General features: G+C 34.4%; 1 pseudogene; it reads left to right on the top strand.

Moving 5' to 3' along the window:
* Positions 1-6,976: 6,976 nt before the first annotated feature.
* Positions 6,977-8,522, top strand: LOC138161013 (AP-3 complex subunit mu-1 pseudogene; annotated as a pseudogene).
* The last annotated feature ends 712 nt before the right edge of the window (positions 8,523-9,234 follow it).

The following is a 9,234-nucleotide window of genomic DNA, read 5'->3' as shown; positions in this document are numbered from 1 at the left end:
ATGAGGGGGTCAAACAATAAATTATAGAAACAATCAGTAATTTCATTCAAGAGAATGATAATAATGAGACAACATACCAAAATGTGTGGGATGCATTAAAGGCAGTTGTTAGGGGAAGTTTTATATCCCTGAGTGCATACATGATTAAATTACAGAAAAGGGAGGTCAACAAATTTGGCATGCAATTGCAAAACCTAGAAAAAGAACAAATTCAAAATCCCCAATTAAATACTAAATTAGAAATATTGAAAACTAAAGGAGAGATTAATTAAATTGAAATTAAGAAAACTATTGAATTAATAAATAAAACTAAGAGCTGGTTTTAGGAAAAATCGAACAAAATTGATAACCCTTAGTCAATATGATAAAAAAAAGAAAGAAGAAAACCAAATTATGCGTATCAAAAATGAAAAGGGTGAATCTACCTCCAATGAAGAGGAAATCAAAGCAATAATTAGGAATTATTTTTCCCAATTTTATGCAAACAAATTTGACAATCTTAGGGAAATTGATGAATATGTACAATAATACAAGTTGCCCAGAATAACTGAAGAGGAAGTAAATTACTTAAATATCCCCATCTCAGAGAAAGAAATTGAACAAGCCATAAGTCAACTCCCTAGGAAAAAAAAATCTCCAGGGCCAGATGGATTTACTAGTGAATTCTACCAAACATTTAAAGAGCAATTATTTCCAATACTCTACAAAATATTTAGGAAATTAGTGAAGAAGGAGTCCTGCCAAATTCTTTTGATGACACAAATATGGTACTGATACCTAAATCATGAATAGATAAAACAGAGAAGAAAATTATAGACCAATCTCTTTCATTAATATAGATGCAAAAATTTTAAATAAAATATTAGCAAAAAGACTACAGCAACTTATCAGGTAGGATTTATTCCAGGAATGCAAGGATTGTTTCATATTAGGAAAACCCTCAGTACAATTGATCATGTCAACAATAAAACTAGCAGAAACCACATGATCATCTCAATAGATACAGAAAAGGCTTTTGACAAAATACAACATCCATTCCTATTAAAAACATTAGAAATTATAGGAATAAATGGAGCCTTCCTTAAAATAATAGGTGGCATCTATTTAAAGCCAATAGCAAATATTATATGTAATGGGGAGAGGCTGGAAGTATTTCCCATAAGATCAGGGGTGAAACAAGGGTGTCCCCTATCACCCCTCTTATTCAATCTGGTCCTAGAAATGTTAGCAATAGCAATTAGAGAAGAAAAATAAATCAAAAGAATCCAATTAGGCAAAGAAGATACCATGCTATCACTCTTTGCAAATGATATGATGATATACTTAGAGAATCCTAGAGAATGAAGTAAAAAACTACTTGAGACAATAAATAATTTTGGCAAAGTTGCAAGATATAAAATAAACCCACACAAATCCTTAGCATTCCTATATATTTCCAATGAAATTCAACAGCAAGGGATAGAAAGATAAAACCCTTTTAAAGTTACTATAGACATTATAAAATATTTGGGAATCTACCTGCCAAAACAAACCCAGGACCTATATGATCACAACTTTAAAACACTTCTCACACAAATAAAGTCACATCTAAGTAATTGGAAAATATCAATTGTTCATGGCTGGGTCGAGCTAATATAATAAAAATGACAATTTTACCTAAATTAAATTATATACTTAGTGCCATACCAGTTAATTTCCCAAAAAACTAGTTTGTAGAGCTAGAAAAAATAGTAGCAAAATTCATTTGGAAGAATAAATGGTCCAGAATATCAAGGGAATTAATGAAAAGAAATGCTAGGGAAGGTCAACTAGCTACACCAGATTTCAATCTGTATTTTAAAGCAAGAGTCATCAAAACTGCTTGGTACTGGCTGAGGAATAGAAGAGTAGATCAATGGAATAGATTAGGCACACAAGATTCAGAAGTCAACGACTATAGTAATCTGTTGTTTGATAAATGCCAAGACCCTGGGTTTTGGGATGAGAACTCACTATTTGACAAAAACTTCTGGGAAAACTGGAATATAGTAATGCATAAATGGGGCATACACCATTATCTAACATCATATACAAAAATCAAGTCTAAATGGGTGCATGATCTAGGTATAAAGGTTGATACTGTAAGCAGTCTCTTAAAACAAGGAATAGTTTACCTGTCAGACTTGTGGAAAGGGAAAGACTTTATGACTAAACAAGAAATAGATGACATTATAAAATTTAAAATGGATAATTTTCACTACATGAAATTGAAAAGCTTCTTTACAAACAAAGCCAATGTCACCAAGATTAAGAGGGAGGTGGGAAATTGTCAAAGAATCTTTACAACCTATGTTTCTGACAAAGGACTTATTTCTAAAATACACAGAGAACTGATTCAAATTTATAAGAATACATATTATTCCCCAATTGATAAATGGTCAAAGGAAATGAACAGGCAATTTTCAGAGAAAGAAATTAAAGATATCTATAACCAGATGAAGAAATGCTCTAAATCACTATTGATTAGAGAAATGCAAAAAAAAAAAAAAAAAAACAACTCTGAAGTACCACATCTCACCTGTAAGATTGGCTAAGATGACAGAACAGGAAAATGACAAATGCAGGAGAGCATGTGGGCAAATTGGAACACTAATTCATTGCTGGTAGAGTTGTGAACTGATTCAGGCTTTCTGGAGAAGAATCTGGAATTTTGCCCAAAGGGCTATAAATGCTTTTATATCCTTTTACCTAGCAATACCACTCCTAGGGTAATATACCAAAGAGATCATAAAAGTGGGAGGAAGACCCATATGTACAAAAAATGTTTATAGCAGCTTTTTTTGTGGTGTCAAAGAATTGACAATTAAGGGGGTGCCCATTAATTTGGGAATGGTTGAACAAGTTGTGGTATATGCATATTATGGAATACTATTGTGCTATAAGAAATGAGGAGTAGACAGTCTTCATATTTACCTGGAAAGGCTTATACAAACTGATGCTGAGTGAGAAGAGTAGAACCAGGAGAAATTTGTACACACTTACAGACACAACATATATGCGATGTTCAACTTCGATAGACTGGACTCTTCTCAGCAATGCAGTGATATATGTCAATCCCAAAAGACTCATGATGGAGAGAAATGTGTGCATCCAGAGAAAGAACTAGAAAGAACTTAGTTTATATCCAGTCGGAAGCAAAATATTTGATCTTCCTTCCCTTGTTTTGTTTTATGTCTTCTTTAGCATTTTTCATTCCATCTGATACAATCCATCTTTATAACCTGATTAATGTATAATGTGAAAGTATTTACAGACACTATACCTGACTATATGCTGCCATGGGGGGAGAAGGGAAGGATGGGGACAAAATATGAAACTCAAGGAGTTGTGGAATTGAATCCTGTAAACTAAAATGAAACAAATTAATTTAAAAAATTAAAAACATTTAAAAAATTTTGACTTCCAGATTATCGGTCTTCTTCCCTCCTCACCCACCCCCACTGAGAAGACAAGCAATTCAATATAGTTTATGTGTACTTAGCTATGAAAAATATTTCCATAATACTCATAATGTGAAAGACTGACTATATTTCCCTCCATACTATCACTCCCCCAATTTATTCTGATTTCTCCTTTCACCTTGTACCTTTTAAATCTGCTTGTTTCCGACCACCTAACCTCCCAACCTGCCCTCCATTCTATCATCACCCCCTCTTTTCTTCTTTCCCTCCAATTTCCTGTAGTGTCAGATATTCAACTGAGTGTGTTTCTTATTACCCCTTAAGCCAAATCCAATGACAGTAAGGTTGCCTCATTCCCTTTTACCTCCCTGCTCTTCCCATCCATTGTAATCACTTTCTCATACCTCTTTTATGTGAGATAATTTGCAATATTTTATCTGTTGCTTTCTCCTTCTCCCACTATAATAGACTCTCAGCTATTAATTTTATTTTTTATATATCATCCCTTCATATTCAAGTCACCCTGTGCCCTCTGTATATATGTACATATTTAAACATATACACATATATACATATACGTATGGATGTACATAAATATATACTAATAAATACAAACATAAATATTTATATATATGCATACACAAGCACATGTTTCCTTCAACTGTCCTAATACTGAGCGTAGTCTTATGAGTTACAAATATTGTCTTTCCACGTATGATTGAAAACAGTTAAACTTTAATAAGTTCTGTATGATTTTTCTACCCTGTTTACCTTTTCAAGCTCATTTTGCTCCTTGTATTTGAAAGTCAAATTTTCTGTTCATTTATGGTCTTTTCATCAAGAATGGCTGAAAGTTCTCTTTTTCATGGAATATCCACTTTCCCCCTGAAGTATTATACTCAGTTTTGCTGGCTAGGTTTTAATCCTGGCTCCTTTGACCTCTGGAATATCATATTCCAAGCCCTTTGATACTTTAGTGCAGAAGCTGCTAGATCATGTATTATCCTGATTGTGTTTCCACAATACTTTTATTGTTTCTTCCTGAATACTTGTAATGTTTTCTCCTTGACCTGGTAACTCTGAAATTTGTCTATAACATTCCTAGGGGTTTTCTTTTTGGAATCTTTTACAGGAGGCAAAGGTAGATTCTGTCAATTTCTATTTTGTCCTCTGGTTCTAGAATATCAGGGCAGTTTTCCTTGATAATTTATTGAAAGATTATATTTAGGCTCTTTTTTTGATCATGATTTTCAGGTATTGCAATAATTTTTAAGTTATCTCTCCTGGATCTATTTTTGTGGTCAGTTGTTTTTTTTTTCAATGAGATATTTCACATTGTATTCTATTTTTTAAATTCGTTTGTATCTGTTTTGTAATATATTGATTTCTCATAAAGTAATTAGCTTCCATTTGCTTCATTCTATTTTTGAAAGAATCATTATCTTCAGTGAACTGTTGAACTTCCTTTTACATCTGGCCAATACTGCTTTTTAAGGTGTTCTTGTCCTCATTGGCTTTTTGGACCCCTTTTTGGCATTTGAGTTAGTCTATTTTTTAAGGTGTTATTTTCCTCAGTATTTTTTGGGTCTCCTTTAGTAAACTGTTGACTTTTTTTTTTCATGATGTTCTTGCTTCACTCTCATTTATTTTCCTGATTTCTCCTCTAATTCTCTTACTTGATTTTCAAAATCAGTTTTGAGCTGCTCCGTAATCGGTGACCAATTCATATATTTCTTGGAAACTTTTGAGCCAAGCGTTTTGACTCTCTTGTCTTCATCTGGTTCTGTATTTTGATCTTCTTTGCACTTAGATAAACATGCATACATACACTTCTACATACATATGTGTATATATATACTTAAATATCTGTATTTGTTATCTTATATAAACATAAACTTCATTATATGTTTATGCAACACAATACTATCCTTTTTTTATCGTGTTTCTCTCAGCGTTGATAACATCTTACATTTTATGTCCATATCTATACATATTTTTCTAAGTCTAACAACTCATCATTTTATACATCACAGCAATATTCCAACCTTAGTCTAGTTATTTCAAGTATTCTAAAATAATATTGATTAAGATGGCTGACATATAGTGTAGTTTCCCTATTTTTCTCTTTTGATTAAATCTATTTTAACTTTAAGTTCGCATAAGATCAGTATTTGTACTTCTGATTATTTTCCTACAATATTCTGCTCCTGATATTTTTCTTATTTTTGTGTGTATCTCTTATTTCCTATCCCTTCTAATTCCTTTACCTTACTCCTACCCACTTCATAATCGTCCTATTACTAAACACTCCCCCCATAGATCCCTTCCTTATCCTCCCATTCTCACTAAGTATGCTTTTATAACTCCCATTTTTTTATAAATTTAAAAGATTTTTTTTCCATTCTAAATGTAAGGATTGTTCTCTCTCTAACCCAGATTTGATTTGAGTAGAGTTGCCTTTAAAAATCTCTCCCTAATCCTCTCTCCCTCCATATCCTTTTAGCCTTTCATTTCTTTCTGAATTGAGAAGACTTTTTACCCTTCAAGATGTATGTTATTATTCCCTCTTTAACTCATTGCTGCTTAGACTAGGGTTTCAGAACTACCAGCAGTCATTTCACATCCAATTTTTCTTTCTCAGTTCTCCCTCTCCCACCTAATTTGTATGAAACAACTACTCTTTTCACCATTTCTTACATGGTTACTTCTTAAAATCACATCATGCTCAGGTATACTCCAATATTTCTTTTAACTTACCTAATTACTAATAACAATGTTGGACATGCATTTGCAATTTCTTTATATAAAAATTAACATCTCTCTTTAAGAACTGATTGTAAAAATAGTCTTTGATTTTTTATAACAAAATTCTGAAATTCTGTTAATTCATTGAATATCTATCCTCCCCCCCCCCTCCATTTAGGATTTTACTTGACTTTGCTGAGGATGATATTTTCATCCAAAAACTGAAATATTTTATTCTTTGATAGATAATGTTCCCAGAGCTGTATGGTTTTTTTTTTTGGTTTGAATGCTGCTAGAACTTTGGTTATTCCAAATGTGGCTCTTCATATTTGATTTTTTTTCTTATTGCTTGTAATATTTTCTTCTTGAGATGGTAGTTTCAAAAATTGACTATGATATTTCTAAAATGATCTCATGCTTACTATGAATTTCCTTGTAATATCTCTTTTAAGCAATGATGGGTAAATTTTTTTCTATTCCTACTTTCTCCTCTTGTTCTAACAAGATGATTTTCTGTAATTATTACTTGCATTCTTATAACAAGATTCTTTTTTAAGCATGTTTTACAGGTATTCTGATTAATCTTATAATTTCTCTTCTTGATCTGTTTTCCAGATCAGTTCTTTTTCTCATTAGATGTTTCACATTCTCTTCTTTTTTTCCTGTTCATTTTATTTTGTTTTATTATTTCTTGTCTCTTATAATTTTGCTGGCTTCACTTTGTCCAATTCTAATTTTTGAGGAACTATTTTCAGCCAGTGGCCTCCTTCTGCATAGAGCCTCGAGCTGAGCTCAGGCTGCCTGGCTCCTCGGGAACATGATCCACAGTCTGCTCCTCAAAAACTGTTCTGGGGACATCTTCCTAGAAAAGCATTGGAAGAGAGTCATGAGCCAGCCTGTCTGTGCCTATTTCTTTAAAGCCCAGCAGAAATCTGCTGATGTTGAGAATGTGTCACCTGTCATCTCAATGCCTCACCACTACCTCATCAGCATTTATGGGGACAAACTCTTCTTGGTGTCTGTCATAAAAACAGAGGTGCCACCACACTTTATCACTGAGTTTCTGTATCAAGTCACAGACACTTTTCAGGACTACTTTGGGGAGTGTTCAGAGGCTACAATTAAGGATAATGTGGTAATAGTATAGGAGCTCTGGAAAAAAATGTTAGACAACAGATTTCCTCTGGCACTAAATCTAAAATCTTGAAAAAACTGATTAAACCACCCCAATTCTGCACTTGGTTGTAAATTCTATTACATGCAGTAGTAATGTTGGGGACACACTCCCCACAAGACAACTTTGCAATATTCCATGGCATTGTGCAGGAGTGAAATACACAAACAGTGAAGCTTATTTTGATGTGATTGAAGAAATAGAAGCAATTATAGACAAATCCAATTCCACAGTCTTTGCAGAAATTAACGGGGTCATTGATGCTTGCCTTAAACTTTCTGGAATGACTGATCTCTCGCTTTCCTTAATGAACCCAAGGCTTGATGAAGTAAGTTTCCACTCCTGCATTTGTTTCTAATGGTGGGAGTTGGAAAGAATCCTGCCATTAATTCCTCCAGAAGGAAACTTCTGACTCATTTCTTACCATGTCAGCTCACAAAATTTAGTGGCAATTCCAGTGTATGTAAAACATAAAATCAGCTTTAAAGAGAACAGCTCTTGTGGCAGATTGGATATTACAATTGGACCAAAGCAGAACATGGGGAAAACCACTGAAGATATCACAGTGACTGTTCACATGCCGAAAGACTTATTGAACATGATCATACTTAACTCCTACACAGAGCAGCTATACATTTGATCCTGTCACTAAAGTGTTAATATGGTATGTTGGGAAGATTATTTCCCAGAAGCTCCCACGTCTTAAAGGATTGGTGAATTTACAGTCTGGAGCCCCCAAACCAGAAGAAAACCCAAGCCTCAACAATCAGATCAAGACTCAGCAACTTGGTATTTCAGACTTGAAAGTAAATCTCCTTGACCTGTATGGAGAGAAATATAAGCCATTTAAATTAGTCAAATACATCACGAAAGCAGGAAAATTCCAAGTGAGGACATGAGAAGAGACTATACATCTCATAAGATGAGTGTCTGTTTTCCACGTGTCATTACAATCTGCTTCTTAGTGACTTAGGTTGCTCTTAGGTACCAAGTGGATGGGAAATACTCATTATTTACAACATTTGTGTAGAGCGCAGTCTCTTTAAAAAAAGTAGCTTAGTGGTTGGAATAGATTTCTTAAACAGCTTTAAGCTAAGGAATTCTTTTCTAATGACTTAGCTTATTTTTAAACTTGTGATTAAGAAATGTTTTGCAGCCAACAAGCAAACAGTGCTTGTTTCCTCAGCACAGGATTGTGGGAGGCTACTGTAGCAGCAAGCACCCCAAGCGTCCTCAGGGTTTGCAGCTACCACAGGTTCTTGGATCTGCTTTGTTAAAGGAAAGCAACTCAAAATGGGTTAACAAGCTTACTTTAATCAGTCAGACATATATCGTTTACCTTGTTCAGGAGAAAAGGTCAGCACCCTGAACCTCAAAGTATACAGGCATAATTATCAAGACAGAAACATCAAGTAGACAGATTTCCAAACTGTCCAACCATTACATCCATACCCAGTCAACATCTGGGTTTCCACATTCTGGGTTTTTCAAAGCCGGGGGACTCTCAACAACGGCTTCCCAGAATTCAGATCAAATCACAGAACACTTCTCAAAGTGAGTCCCAAACCAAAGTTACACATCAGGGCTTATATAGCCTTCTCCTGGCTCAGAGAATGTAACAACCTTATTGACTCACTGGCCAATCAAGAAGTATCTACTGAAAAACAAGCCTCCCCCACCCCAGGCTTCAGGTGCACATTAGCCTAGGGGCAGGGAAGATCTTTAAAATTTACATTCTTATTACAGCTACTCAGCAGAGCACAGGCAGGTGGTCATCATTGCACCTCCCTGTCCTCTGTCCCTGACATTGGCATGCAGCAGGCATGAAAATGCCAAGGCAGTAGCTGGACTCTGTTGTCACATGATAGCCATAGC

The sequence above is a fragment of the Petaurus breviceps genome, unplaced genomic scaffold (assembly GCF_028583685.1).
Source record: "Petaurus breviceps papuanus isolate PSGF00001 unplaced genomic scaffold, PetGlider_PUasm1.0 183, whole genome shotgun sequence".
NCBI classification, from domain to species: Eukaryota; Metazoa; Chordata; class Mammalia; order Diprotodontia; family Petauridae; genus Petaurus; species Petaurus breviceps.
This window is presented reverse-complemented; position numbering and strand designations above follow the sequence as displayed.